Source organism: Lycorma delicatula, chromosome 4 (genome assembly GCF_047948215.1).
Source record: "Lycorma delicatula isolate Av1 chromosome 4, ASM4794821v1, whole genome shotgun sequence".
Taxonomy (NCBI): Eukaryota; Metazoa; Arthropoda; class Insecta; order Hemiptera; family Fulgoridae; genus Lycorma; species Lycorma delicatula.
In genome coordinates this window covers 127,991,711-128,007,860 of record NC_134458.1, presented here as the reverse complement: position 1 = coordinate 128,007,860, position 16,150 = coordinate 127,991,711, and the positions used below count along the sequence as shown (strand labels likewise).

At 38.1% G+C, this 16,150-nt stretch overlaps 1 long non-coding RNA gene across 1 annotated transcript; it reads left to right on the top strand.

The window, feature by feature from the left end:
* LOC142323862 (uncharacterized) lies at positions 1 to 15,947 on the top strand. The gene is made up of 2 exons (XR_012756174.1): positions 1 to 807; positions 15,802 to 15,947. It is a non-coding gene; the product is annotated as an uncharacterized LOC142323862 (long non-coding RNA).
* Positions 15,948 to 16,150: the final 203 nt, after the last annotated feature.

Here is a 16,150-nt window from a genome sequence, read left to right as displayed (position 1 = left end):
AGTTCACTTGGGACTTTCAAAACCTGTTCTACTCATGAAAATAATGGAAATGTTACATAAACATATGTTCTAAAATGCTTTGTTTGTGAGTTATGGCTAGTGAAATATTTTGCTTGGATTTCAGCTAGCCCACTAAAATGAGATAGTACTGAACTTTTTAGCGTGTTAATTAAGGAGCAGAATTAATGATTTCTTGTGGTTTTTGACCTGAAAAATCAAATAAAATTGATCCCAGAACTGTATCTGCAGTAGGTTTTAAGAAATTTTGGGTAAAAACCCCTGCTTTTTTAGGTTTGATGTATAATAACTTTTTAAATGGGTAATAAACACATAAAAAAATATTGAGGTTGTTGCCCCAATTTATTGCTTTTCATCCCAGATTTCTCAAAACCTACTGCAAATACGGTTCTAGGACCTATTTTATTTGATTTTTTAGGTAAAAAACCATAAGGATCACTAATTCTGCTACCTAATTAACATCTTAAAAATTTTACTATGACCTCATTTCAACAGGGTAGCTGAAATCTGAGAAAAATCTTTCACTAGCTATAACTCGTAAACGAAGCATTTTAGAACATATGTTTATGCAACCTTTTTCCACTATTTTCAAGAGTAGAATAGGTTATGAAAGTTTCAGAAGAATTTTGTGAACACTGTGTATAATTCATACATATGAAGTGCATATGTGATATGCATTTGAACAAGTGTGAGTGAATAGTACAATGGCAAAGAAAAGACTGTCAAGAAACAATAAATCAAGAAGGGTGTTCATTGGTGAAGGTAACCCAAAACTACAGCAGCAAAAAGGTAATACTATATTACTACATCTAGTTTTATAACCTTACTGTATTTACAAATTTGTATGAGTTTTATGTTGTATTAAGGTGAATAACTGACAAGTTGCAAAACAATTTTGTAACCATGGTGTGAGATACATTTCTTCTGGAATCGATCTATACTTGTTCAGTAAAAACGTAGCTGTAGTTCTGAAAAATGTTCTACTGCATGACGTAAGCTCATGTAATATTCTTTCAAGATGGTATTACCCAAGAAAATCAGATCTATTTGTGAATCAGGCTTACATAACAATCATAGCTTCTATTTCTGTTTAATAAAAACTATCTTATAAGAAATTTAGTGTTATCAGTTAACTAAAATGTTTATGGTAGGTAACACTTAGGATATGACACTTTTTATTATATCATTTTTTTAAAAATTGACAAGTTTTTCATTGGCAGGATTAAAATTTATTGTTCTTTAAAAGAGAAGTGCAAGATTTCATCTCAAGAAAGACTTTTGTGTAAGTGGTTAGAGGTAATTATAACAAATTAGCACAGTCATGTATAAGTCAAGACCACATTCAGTAGTGATGGAATTTTTCTGTTACTTGTGCAGTGAAACTATCTGAAGTGTAGTTGTAGTTAACAATCCTGTCAGTTTATGGTATGCTTCATAATAAAATAAATTGGAAACACAAATATTACGATTTTCTGTTATCAGAAGACTGCAAAATAGTTGAAAATTCATTATCAATGAAATAAAGTTTATGTAGAAAATTTAATGAATTAATACAGAATAAAAATGATCAATTCATCAAAAACTGGTGGATTAATGTTCATTATTATAAAAGATGGAAAAAGTTTAAGAATACATCCAATTCATCTCTTTAGAGTTCTCTGACATTTTTCAGATCTCTTGCATTATGTGATCACAGAAATAAATGGCTTGCAGTGCCCACATAATCTGTTAACAAAGTTAAGAAATGTAATCCAACTTGGAGGGGGAATAGAATTTTATGATTCAAAAGCTTGGTTAACACAGTGACAAGAAACTGGATAGTACAATGATAAATAGAATAAAATTAGTAGTTCTAAGTTGGGGATGTGATATAAAAATGTTGAAACTGAATTTTGATATTTTGTCTTAAGAAGAAAAGTGAACTTCACTGTACTGCATATGTCAACAAATGGGCATATCTGTTTATTACATCAAGGGAAGCATTTCTCTCTCTTTTTTAAACCCTTTAGCTGTTTTAATCAAATGAAGTATAGTCTCGCATTCGCATCTTAATTTAATTGTTGGATAAAAATTATTCAGTAAATTAAATTAAGACAAGATTTCCTTTGTTTCTTTCTGTGATATGGCTATACTGCTTGACTCATTTATTGTATATGTACTGAGACTAACGTCAAATTATGTACCTTGTTTATCTAGTAGGTGGTATATTATTTCATACTTTGTTGAAATTTATTCAAAGTTTTGATAAAAAGTACGTTCTTTTGTAATTTATGTAGTGAAATAATGGATTGAAGAAAACAAAATTATTTCTCTTTTGAAGCATATTTTTACAAAAACAAAATAAATAGCTTTTGAGTAGATATTAGCAGCTTAGTTGATGCACATGCTAGGATTAGAACAGCTATAAAATGACACTGGAGGGTTCTTCTTTCTAGGTTACTACGCCTAATCGGGCTAGCTCAAAGAGCTGTAAAAATTGCATTGTCAAATCAAAAAATTTAAACTAAGGGGCAGTGAGTTCTTATGTTGCAGCCCGTAGGTCCATGTTAAAGAAACATTTACTATTTCCACACAAGCGTTAGAACTCACCGCGGATTAAACAATACGGTTACCCATCGTCAGTACTTATAATCTAGAAATGGAATTTAGACTTAAACATTTTGAATGGTTGTGATCAGCCGTCTATATGGCGAAGTACGATCTCCAAGAAGGACCTTGGAGATTGACTTTTAAGGCAATGAGCGACATCGTCTTCACCAAAGCCGGGAAATAAATCCCCAGTGTCTGAAGATGTTATGCAGTAAAATTTGGAAGAACTCCTTTGCTGCCGACCTCGATCGGAATCACGTTGTATATATCGCCTTTGCAATTGAAAATCCTGGCTGGTAGTTAGAGCGAACGGGTGTTTTTGGATGGCTCTGTAACCTATTCTGTGTTTGGGAGTTTCCTTGATGTCTTTTAGGATCTATTTTCGTATGAATGTGTTGATTTAGATACTGATGTGTGTTTGGAAACGTTTGTGTGGTGTTTAGTATTAGTTTTTATGTACTAAATCTCGAGCAGTGTATTAATAACGTTCAGTTTTGACTGCCGCTGGCAGTCAAAAGCGGTAAACAAATTTATCAGTTATTTAGTTTCGGTAGAATAACAATAGAGGTTATCTTCTGATAGTACAGACTAATATTATTATTTGGTTATCGGAATTAATTTAAATTTTATCTAGTGGTTATCTCTTGACAACATTGACTCGCTGTGTTACTGTGTATTGGAATACGGGGCTGATAATAGTAGTGACAAGATGCGTCGTCGTAGTTCATTCCCGTATGCGGGATCAGCGGAGAAAGGTGTTCCTGGGACTTCGGAGGCACATTCGAAGCGACAGGTGTCTAAGGGGACAAAAGGGTTCGGCCGGTGTCGTCTGAAGAGGAAGACTGTGTTCCTGGAGGATTGAAAGACTTGGTTCACCAGTTAAACCTGGTGATTTATATATTGCGGTAGCATCTGGGTTCGGGGCTGAGTAAACATATTACCCAGCATGAAAAGGACCTAGTAAAGATTCAGAAAGGCCTGCTGGCGCTTACCGAGCAATCTCCTACTATAGCCGGGATTTCACAAGCTACACAGCCAGAAGGACCCAAAGAAGTTAGCATGGAAGATATTCTGACGGAGACCCTTTCCGATGACGAGTTGATTGATTTAATTACTCACAGATGACCTGCGGATATTATTCAGAAGTTCAATGTAATCAGGTACCTGTCCCTGGAAGCAGGGGAAAGATGTTATTTTAGAGATCTGTCCCGGACCCAGTCTGCGGCTGACGGCTCAGCCCAGAAGCCTGACATCAAGCTTGGCGATGTAGTTAGAAACGTCACAATGATTATGGGCAAGGACTCAGAGGCGGCCTCGAAAAGTTGTTTTGGCATTTATTATGACTCCAGGAAGGGTGATCGAGATTCCCTGGTTACTATAGTGCAGGCAGTGAAGAGGGTCCTTGGAAGTGCAAACGTAACGATCTTACCGGGAGGGGAAATTAATGCGTCAATTAAGAAGATACTGGTGTACCTGACACGAAATCGGGAGGAGATGGTGAAGGTGATGATGCCGCAGTTGGACCCGGCACAAATCAGTATGTAGCCTGGCGTTAAGAAATCGACCAGGCTGCAAACTGATATGCAGCCTGGTCGACCAGGCTGCTTACTGATATGCAGCCTGGTTCGGTGAGCGACAGTAGTACTGTAGTGGTTAAAGCTGCGGGCAGATCGTACGCGGACCTGCTTAGAACAATGAAGGTCGTTGTTACACAGGATGAGGCCGGGGATGTCTTATCTTTGCGAAAGGGTTATCAGGAAGAGCTGCATTTTAAAGTAAAAGGTTTGCAGAATGCACAACGCTTCGCCTCGGTGTAAAGAGACTGGGCTGCAGACTTGCAAGTTGATCTCAAGTATTGCGGTGGAGGACGGGTGGTGGTCTACTTCGAGGATGTGGACGCGGATACCACAGAGCAGCAGGTTAAAGAAGCTATCGCCCGGATCCATGGTGATACTGATTAGTTCCGTATTACATCGGTGAGGCCCGCGTACGGAGAGACAAAGAACATCATGGTGATCACTACCTACAGGGCAGCAAAGAAATTGGTTGATGAACGCATACGTATTGGATGGGTTCTCTGCAGGATCTATTTAAGGGAGGACAAGAATCGCTGCTACAGGTGATGGCACATGGGCCACCGAAATTCTAGTTGTAGAGGACCGAACAGAGTAGAAATCTGCTAAAATTGCGGTGGCAGGGATCATAAGGTAAGTACCTGCAAGGAACCTCACATGTGCTAGGAATGCGGCAGCGGGGTGCATCGCACGGGAGGAGTCCTATGTAAGAAAGCGCATAATACTTAAACTCATGTTATTTAACACTAACAGGCGTGTACTCTCGCATAATCTGCTCGGGAAATGGCGAAGATATATGATATATGATGTTGACTTGCTAGTTGTGACTGAACCCAACTGGAGAGAGGCAGCCAGGAGCGGCTGGTGTGCTGATTCGAACGGAGACGTCGTTATTTATAGTGTCAGCAACAGACACGGCTAGCGGTTGCTTGAACGGAAGTCCGACGGTTGAGTTGGCAGAGGCCGTGGTGGAGGGTGTTTATATATCGCCCGATTGTGAGCTTGTTGATTACGATATCTTCATGAGTCAGCTGCAGGATGTGATCGTCAGGGCCACTAGGAAGGTTATAGTGCAAGATGATTTTAATTGTAAGGACATTGAGGCTGGAAATTCGCATACTAGTCGGCGAGTTCAAATTCTGACGGATATGATGCAGCTAACGGGACTCTATTGCGTCAATGATGGGACGCCGATATATGAGACTCGGGAAGCAGCTGATCAGTCCTAAGTAACATCATTTTGATATTTTCTGAACTGAAAATCATCTTATGTTGGAGACACCACAATCGGAGTGTCTAACAAGTACGAGCAGCTCGGAACTCTACCTCGTTACGCGAATCTCCTTCAATCAGTAGCAGTGCGTCGTAGTATAAGCGAACACAACATCGAATCGAATTCTATGTTCCAAAGAAGGGTATTTAGAACACTGCCCATAGGGCATCCTTTATTTAAAGTCTTACGAACTTCCGAGCCGCCATCACGTAGGGAAACGGTCCGATGGCTGAAATAACTTCACAGCACTTCTAGTTCATTTCGTGTAAACTTACGCTTCTTCATCTGAAACAGAGCAGAGGGCCACCATACGTTGTTAAATAGCCCGGGTATGTCCAGAAAAATCCCTAATTCATATTTACAAGGACTAGAGGAAGCTATATCCATCACCTTTAATATGGCATCCTCAATGCTCTTGCCCGGTCGGAAACCATACTAGTTGTTCATTAGCAAATGATCAGTAGCCAATCTAATATTAATACGCAAATATAGGACCTTCTCAAAAACCTTGCCAATCACGGGCAAGAGCGTTAGTGGACAGCAAGAAGAACAAACAGTTGGATCTTTGTACAGCAACACCAAGTTTTCATGCTTCCAACACGCCGGAAAATGGATGGCGAAGAGCAACCTATTATATATTCTAGTTACAGGACAAAGAACCACTGGAAGCGCTCGGACGAGGAGCTCCACTATGATACAATCATATGCAGTAGCCTTGTGCCGTGCCACGCTACAAATTACCTGACGCGTTTCCGCCTCAGTGATCTCAGAAAATTGTATGTCGGTCTCAAAAATCGCGACTTCCCGCCTGACACCTCGGTGGTATGAAACCTCACTCACCATAGTGTCATCCGGGAACAAGTATTCAGCAAAATATTAAGGACACGGTCCTTATCAATTACCACATCCTCGCGAGTTGACAAGGCTGACAAGAGGATATCTTTCCTGCGCTTACGTCCAAGGGCTCTATACACAACGCCCCAAGGGTCTTTATTCCCTTGCTCCTGAACGAAGGAGCGCCAGAAATTACGCTTAGAGAGCCTAATGCTATGAATGTTTCTAGTCCTCGCTCTGCGGTAATCTGCAGTTAGGGCCGCACGCCGATTGGGATCACCCTCTCATTGCGCAGCAACTGGCGGGACTGCAGACCAACCTGCAGTCCCGCCGGAAGGCGGCTTCATCCAAATCAGTGTTCTGCTCCCTAATGAGGGACAAGAAATCTTCGTCGGTCAGGTTACGGTCGATATCATAGACTAGAATACGGTGCCTACGCGTTCTCTTCGGGTCTATTTTCACATTCAATCGTTTAACCGCCGTGGAATCTCTAATTGCCTGAATGGTCTCTGTGTCATCCGCTACCACAACTAATTCCTTGCCGGTCTCTTTAATGTTTCTGATTTTAAGGCCTTTCCGGTCTCCCCGAAGGGCAACCTAGAGGTTTTTTTCAGCTGACTGCTGGACACAGTCGAGCCCTCCGCCCTATTAACAAATGCAACCTCAGGTTGCTTAGAGGGCTGGCTGGTTACATGTCTGCTCCTGATCACCTCACCATACCTACGCGGTTGCATCGTTGTCGGGGCCGGTTTCTGAGCTACGGTTATTTCTTTAAGCTTCGAGGCAAGATTTTCGAAGCCCTCGAAGAGAGCTGTGAAATCCGTTCGGAAGAATTCGAGCCGAGGCAATATTCTCTTCTTGGTATCTGCACTAGTACATTTGGGGTTAGCTAAATAGGAAGACAAGCCAACCAGTTCCGCCAAAACAGCACGGGCCAATGGTGCAGAACTGCCAGGCCTGCCCCCGGTTTGCAAAACCTCTTCAATAAGTGGGTTCATGCCTCCCGGGTGGTCATCCCTAATCTACTTCTGAACTATCGCTGTCGGAACCAGTGTTCGTGGAGGTCGAAAGAAAAAGCTTCGGCCCCCTCCTCCGTCTAGGCTTCTTACCTACCTCACCAACATCTGTCATGGTCGGAGATGCCCTGATGTAACAGTATACGAACACATTCTCGTTGTAGTCCTTCTATCACAGATATTGGGCACAAGCCCACAAGTGTGATGACTACCCGCAGCGAGCCACGGGCAGCTGGAGACCTTCTGTAGTCTCCTATCACTCTTGGCACCTCTTCGCTACTACTGGATCAAATGTGTGAAATCAAATATCAGCACACAGTTACAGATTACGGCCCTCGCTCTAAAAGAGCGCGAGCAGGACTAAGGGTAAAGACCCCTTTGCTCGTAACAGGGACTTGCGACCAGGAGTCGTTGCCACTCTTTTCGCCGCGATGAGGCGGGTGCTCGAACAAATTCTGCGCCAAAATCTCTGAATCCTCGTGAAAAGGATTATGAATCGTCTAACAATAAGGGCGCAAAACCGTTGTAACAGTTCTCAGACAGAAAGATTGTGAAACTGGGTAAGGTACATACTCGACCACCAGCTCAAAAATAGCACTGAAATAGACTTTATACAGCGCAATCTCTGCTCGTGAAAAGAGACCAAAGATTTTTTAAAACACAGTTACATGAAGCGTCCTCTCCTTCTCGAATCGCACGGTCACGTCGACCACAAAGAGACCGGAACCGTTTTTCACGACGATATCAGTCTCAAGCGATTTCCACTACTGGCGATGTTAGGCTAAATGGGGCTGCATAAACTTTGTTCCACAGCAACCACAGTCCCCTCCTGAGAAGTCAAAGCATCAGTGAATAGATGTCTAATCTCATCGTGTCGCTTAATATATATTTTGCTTCGTTATGCATACAGCTGCCCACTACATGGCCCAGAGTCTCAATGGCATCAGGGCAAAATTTGCATTTTGTACCTATTTCGGGCTCAGCCAGTGAACATGCGACCCTGGATTCGAGCGTGTCCGACCTCAGATTAAGGGCTTTTATGAATCGGGAATCCGTACGGTGTGCCTCTTTATAAAGCCAGGAGTTTCCTGATCTATTTTTCCTGAAGTATGCGACGCCTTTATCCATCACCAGTAGACGCTCCCTTCCATCAACCTCCTCTATCTTAAATTTAAGCCTCAGCCGGTCAAAATCATAGGCCGAAGAGGGTCAGGGAATATCTTGTTTTAAAAGTTCGTTCCGGAGCTTAGAAACATTGTACTGCGACCTGCGGGCTGTACTGCGAGAGAGTTAAGCTTCACGAGACTGGACATGGTTTCCAGCCTGTTACCTTGACAAGGTTACGCAAATTCGGAATGCCAAGGCCTCCATCCGCCTTCTTGAATATAAAATTCCATCGGTGGTGGAATGATGCAGTTGGAGAATTCCCTTTATTATTCGCCAAAGGAAAACGTCGGTCTCGTCCAGAGTTTTAATAAACGCCCTCACCATCACCATAGAGTGGATAAATTTGGGGAGAACAAATTTATACAATAAGGTTAGCTTCTGTCTAGGCTTGAGATTCAATCTGAAAAGTTACCGCAGCGACCAGTATATCACTGATCCTCTGCTCGGGATGCATTGCCTTCCTCAGGTTGAAGGCAACCACAAGGTCTTTAGACTCCTCGTCTATTGCCTGAGACTGAACCCCAACATCAGCCAGAAACTTTAACTTAGGATAGGTGCACACATAACTCTTATTTTTATTTTTACATACCTGGTAAAGCATTTACTAATATTAAAATTAACGCTGATATCTCTGAAAAAGGACTCAACCGTGTTTAGCTGTCGTTGCCCTACTTCAGGGCAACAAGACAGCAGAACCAAATTTTTGGCACATCCTATGATATCAGTCGTTCCATTGAGCTCACCTTAAGATGAACCCATTGTTAAATTAAATACGGGATCAATAATAAAATTGAAAAGAAGGGCAGATCACCTTGTCTGACTATTCTGCGGAGATCAAGGTTGAATTTCTGACCCTCGACCAAGAATACTGTCTGGGATCCGGTGTACATGGCCCGAATAGCACCGATAAACAAGTCAGGAAACCCAGGCGCTTTCAGCGCAGACCAAATGGCTTCATGCGGGACAGTATCGAAGGCTTTTTCCATATCAACCATTGTGTCCACTATGCCCTCTTGTTTCCCTGATTTGGTCCTGCAAATCGCTTCTTTGAGAATGACGAAGTTTGCAAAACATCCATTCCCAGCCACAAATCCCTTCTGGGAGGGGTGCAACTGGACATTTGCACATACATGGGATTCAACAAGCTGCAACATATACTCTTGGTAGATTGAAACTCATAGTGATTGGCTGCCGTGCCCCTGTATCCTGCGGATTATTTGGCTTGGGAATGAATATGGTTCTGTTAATTTTCCATGGCTCAAGGTAATAATTTTTAATAAACAAAGCAGTAAAAAGTTTTAGCAGAGGTGGTCGAAGCCCGAAATAAGTACATCACTGCAACACAAGCCATCAAGGTCAGGGGCTCCCTTTGCTTTGAGTTACTTTACCCTTTGCCTAATCTCTTTAAGTACAAATGGCGGCATGACTAAACCAATAATCATTCTATCAAAAGAAGAATAATTTAATTTAGACCTATCGGACTGCCCCCATAACTCTGTATAATAGTGTTTTGTGTTATGTTTTGAACTCACTTTTACCTTCTACGGCTAGATAGTTTAGTTTCTTTGTTTAGTTAGGTCCTTTCAGTCTTACTTAAGACTCAGTAAGATGTGTTTTGTTTTGAGTTCATTAAATAATAGTACACTGATGGGAATGTCAGGTATATGTCAAAAGCCAAGGTTTCGAAGATGACCTCTGGTAAAGTCCATAAGGGCTAGGAACAGAGGGGCTGGTGGAGGGTTTCTTCCCCTGAGGGGGTCAGGATGTCCTCAACCATGCTACTGGGGCATTTATCCTTTTCTCCGGGTCTTTGAGGAGGGAAAGGTGAAGTAGCGGCTCGCACATCGGCACTGTGAAACTGCAGCGCTCTCTATTTCCACTTGATATTATCAATAACATTTAATATAATGAGTCCTTTTTTCTTTAATTCTTTCCTTACACTTGTACAATATATTATCCTTAAGCTTAATGTCAGTAGCCATCCTCTAGTTTAGGAAAAATATACAAAACTCTTTGTATGGAACTGTGCGCTTCACAGTTCCAGCGGAATGGTATTTGACTGTTGTGCGCATGTGCACATGAGGCTGTGAGGGAGAGAGAGCACTGTCGCTTCCGCAGTGCCGATCCTGGCGTGCTGGTGGAGGCAGTTTTTTTTTTACTTCGAGTGTGTATTGAACGTGGAAGGAATATGAAATTGGCTTAGTTGTTTTTTCAGTAGTGATCAGAGGATGGCAGAAAGGAAGGGCTCTTTGATTGCCAAATCTGTCCAAAAACACTCTGGAAGGGCGAAAGAGAAGGTTAATTAATAAAAACTAATTATGTATTTGTTTCTGTGCACATAGAAATTTAAATTAAGCACCACTGGACTATAGTGTTTTTAAGCGGACATTTTATTAAGTTATCTAATAATACTAAAAGATATTATCTGTATTGACATTTTATTATTTATTCGGTTTTACCATGTTCTTTAATTTAACATTTACCATGTTCTTTAATGTGATAAAGTGTAGAATTATATTATTATCCTGCTTCCAGCTATACTATTTGATTCATATTTTTCGGTTCTTTTATTTTACAGAAAACTTTAACCAAGGCCTTGAAAAGACCCAGAAAAAATGTACCCCCCAACTAATATTAGCTACGAGCTCTACCATTGGAAAGGTCGCCTGCAACTACCACATCAGCAATCTTACTTGGCACCTTGCGGGTGTACTAGCTCTACACTAGTACTAGTGTAATACTACTAATAGTAATAGTACTAGCTCAAGGTACTAGTGTAATGACACTTTTTCCTGCTATAATCTCACAGCCTCCCTCCTGTCTCACTAATTCAAACTCCTGTCTCGCTACTATGCGATCCAGCATCATGTTTAATTTAGTGAACTCAGGGAGTTTATCATTTATGAATCTGTGGTTGGCCTCTCTAGTCCTCTTTGCCATCAATTTGAATTTTCCATCCTCATCATTTTCCACCTCAACATTAGGCACTTTTGGTGACCCTGGTGGTTTTCAGTCAGTACGCTCAATTTCCGACTCAGTCCCCAGACTGGCACCACTCATGAGGTCAGAAGCATCCCTCATCAATGGACCTTCCCCATCATTCTCAAAATACACAGGGCGGTACACACAGCTTCCTACTGTTCTTTGAGAAAAACTAATAGGCTCATTCTGGCTCTTTGTTCTTTCTAATGCCCGTTGGTTAGCAAGCACCAGATGCATACTACGGAGGTGAACACTGAGCCTGCTCTTGGTAGAGAAAGCTTGGCCACAACCATCCCCAAAGCACCGATACTCACCTTTCTCAGGGGAAGCCAAGACTTTATATTTAGTCTGGTGTACACACACCTCAATATAAGTGGGATACTAGGTCGTGCCACATTTATTGCAGGATCACTTGATCGCTACCTTGGGATGACTTTTATTGTAGTGGTTCACAAGGCCATTTCTACCCCCTGCAGTATGAAACAGCATTGAACAGTGCTGAAACTGTTGCTGTTCAAAGTGGACAGAATACATATGAACAGTGTCCTGGCCCCTCCTAGCCATATGAGGATCATAGTTATGACCGCTGGCCAGGGAGTGTTGTAGGAGGGCCTGCCAGGGCCCCCTTACATCTGAGAAACACCAGTCACTTTCTGGTCTCCCATCATGGGGAGGGAACCACCCAAAGTAATCTCCTTAGCACTCCCAGCCAAGTGCTGGATGCAGTCTGAAGCCATCACCATACGGGATAATCACCATACTAACTGGGGAGTTCTCCCTTACATGGCATCTCTCTTCAGTGGATAAACTAGTTCATTACAGATAAAGTCTAATTGATCTTAAAATATTTGTTGAGAAGTTAAATTAAAAGTTAACAACACTGGGACAAATACTCATGTGGTATCTGTTCAAATGGGGCTGACTGTAACTGGTTTTAAAGGTCACTGGTCAGTTAAAATATTCTACTCTTAACATCAACTAATATGCAGAAAAGACTAATGTTGACATCATACATGCAAATTGGACTAAATAAGACTGGAAAAATGTTATATTTGCTAATGAGCCTTAGTTTTATGATCAGTGGCAAAGAGGTGCATTTATTAGAAAAGCATCCGATGAAAAAGATAAAGCTAACTTTATTTAATTAATAAACATCCATAATGATGTTTTGGGGTTATTTTACGTTTGAAACACCATTTTTACATTTGGTCATTTTACGTTGATGACACCACTGGATGTATCATTGAGAAGTGTTAAATACGTATATATAGATTACCAACAAAAATTGTCAGACATCTTTATAAGTTATACAAGAAAACAGAAAGTTCTAAAACATTTACTGCTTTAACACTATCAAAAAATGGAAACATTCAAGTACTTGAGTGGCCAGCAATTCCTTTGATATTATTAAACTTTAAATCTGTGGGAAATTTTCAAATAAAGAATTTCACATATTAACTGCACCATAAAAACTGTCCTCATTAATAATACAGTTTCATGATGAAAAAAGTGTACTAAGCTTGTTAAAACTCTTCCAGCTCATTTGTGTGTACTAATTAGGAGAGAAATATTTTCTACTATATAGTTATAAATTGTACAGGGGTAAGATATTCTTATTTCAATTTTTATTTTATTAAATAATACAGTTTTCAAATTAATTTGTATGCCTGTGTGTATCTTTTGACTGGATATTTACATACCTAATATGAAAGGTAAAAGATAGATCTTAGCTGTTCTTTATGTTATGTATTTCAGTAAATAATATATTTACATTCCAGTCCTTTTTTTAAAATCCATTAGTTGTTTTAATCAAATTGGAATTTCACTTACAATGTTTACCTTTTATAGAGAACTAATTATATATACAAAAATGTGATAAAAATTATGCTGGGAAATATTTTTTTTTGTTCATATATTTTTTTTGTAGACATTTGTGATTATCCACGGTAAGCTTCTGTTATGTAAATTGTACAGTTTTTCATGTGTTAAAAATCTGTTCGGGTAATTTCAAGGGGACACATATATAGTATCTGTACTTGTAGAGATAATCTAAAAAAAAATTATAAACACAATACGTATATTTATTTTGTTTTATTAAATCTACCACAAACATGTAAAATACATACAACAGTCCATACTAATGGTAACTTTATTATTTACAAGTCAGGAATTTTAAGAATATATTATTTTATAAAAATAGAAAATTTATGATTGCTTATTTATTATTACAGAAACATTGCAAAGAAAATGTTATTAATTTTGCGTATACAGTTATAAATAGGTTTCATTTATACAAGATGTATGACAAAACAATAAACTTAGGAAGACATACAATTCAGTATGTTCATTATATTTAATATTAATTTGGTATAATACAATTATAACTGGTAATAGATTTTTAAATTTCCTTTTTAAAAACAATTATAGAAAAAAAATTAATCATACTATTTATTTTATTATTTTGAAGAAACTACTTGCTGTAAATGATCTGAAATATTATAAGAATAATTTATTTTAAAAAAGATGACAAAACCTGTAATTTGTTCTAGAGAACATTTTATTTACTTACTTAAGTGTTAAGTTTTCTAGCATTAGTTGCACCAGTTAATGAGAATGCATAAATTCAATATTTTTTTTAGATAAATCTCTTAAGATGTGTCACTATAATGCAGAGTTTAGCACTTGTCTTCCAGTGAAAGAGGTAGACAGTTCAAGGCCTAGCTGAATCATCTATGTTTTTAATGTTAATAGGTAGCATTCTGTTGTTCTAGTTACCACCCTGTTGTTGGTTTGTAATTAACAAAAAAGTTTTGCCTGGTGATTCAGAAATGTAACAAACTATGTGCACTTACTAAACAAACAACAAACATAGCTGTCTGCCTAAATTCACTACAGTTTGGCAACATCCTAATGTTCATAAATAAATTTTCATAAGCTAAAATGAAAATTTCCTAAATTACAGTTTAACTGAAATTAAGTAACAGTAAAATTGTCCTTTCTGTGATACTCTTGACCTTATCATATTATGGATACTGATCAATTTCAACATAACAGAAAGGAGTTTCAGAAGTATTGTAGCATAAAATGAAAGCTATTACAAAGATCTATAAGCTGTAAAATAGAAAAATAAAATAACAGCTGATTGTGTACCGTTTTAGTTTTTAGTAAAGCTAAAAACATTACCACTGTAAAGAGAAATGTTCAAGAATTATTAAAAAAAAAAATAAAAATGTGAAACTTTATGAATATTTTAACTGCTAAAGAGCTATCAGTAGATTTAAAGAAAAATATTAAAAATAAATATGAACACAAAAGAGAAATACACAAAAACAGAAATGAAACAAATCAAAGAACTGACACTAATGAAACATCCAAAAAAATATTTACCAGGTAGGTGGTCCTTGTCATAATTTGATACTATAGTGCATCAGGATCTAAATGTACAGCACTGATGAAGTCTTTAATGTCAAAGTGATTAGATGGTAGGACTGTCTCACAGAAATTCTGTCTAGATCTGCAGTTTATGGACAAAAAAAAGGAAAAAAGTAAATAAGCAATTCAATTTACGTTAGAAAAAAAAATAGTTTGTAACACAATCCACAACGATTACTGAAATTTGGGTAATATAGTATAATTATTTACCATATTTTTTATATCTTTTAATTAAAAATAACTATATGTTCTTATTATATAAACTGTTTATTATAAAATTATTTCTTTGTAGATTTTATTAACTGATACATCAGAGTTAACAGATTTGACTTACAACTTGAAGTGATAAGGACCTCTGCAGGAACAACCCTTGCCTATCCCTAAAATAGTGTGATATACGGAAGTATACAACTGAGCAGCAAACCATACAGACTTGTTGTAGCATATTCTTTAGGCCACTTATTAATATATATATATTTTTTTTTTACTAAGAAAGATTGATTAATTTTATTTATTTTGAAGTCACAAACTAAAAAAAAAAATACAACAGATTTTTCCAGCACAGACCATAAGAAACTACAAATTATACAGCTATAATCATACATCAAATATTAACAAACCATAAACTAAGAAAAAAGTTACAATTCTTCAGAAACTTAAAAATACTTTTCTTGAAGGAATCGACAAATGTTAACATGACTGTATCTGTTGGCACATTATTCCACACCCAACAGTTGTCATAGCAAATAACTTATTAAACATTGTAGTACGATGACGATATCTGTAAACACAAATATGTTACTTTGAATGCACTTCAGGTGTAAGTTTAACAAGTAACTTATACATAATTATAGCCATAAAAAATGCCTTTTTTCTTTCATTTAAAGTAAGAAATTCTCTCACTTCTGTTATGTAGGTACAGAGAAATAGAGATAGAGAGAAAGAGGGACAGAGCTCTACAAAATTCTTCACAGATGCACCACTTATAGGGATTGTAGGAGTTTGTTATACTCGTATATTGTAATAATTAATTGTTTAATATAATAAAGATGATCAGGACTGCTTTTAATTATTTTTTTTAAACCTGTTAGCTTGAACTTTGAAAAAACTGGTCCACTCATTAAACAGTAAAAGTGCATAAAAATAAAAACCTACTCATATTAAAATTATAAAAAAAAAAAAAAATAATAAATAAAAAGATAAAAATAATAGAAGTAAAGATTCAGGCACCTTAAAATAATTTCCAGATTTTATTAAGATCTTTC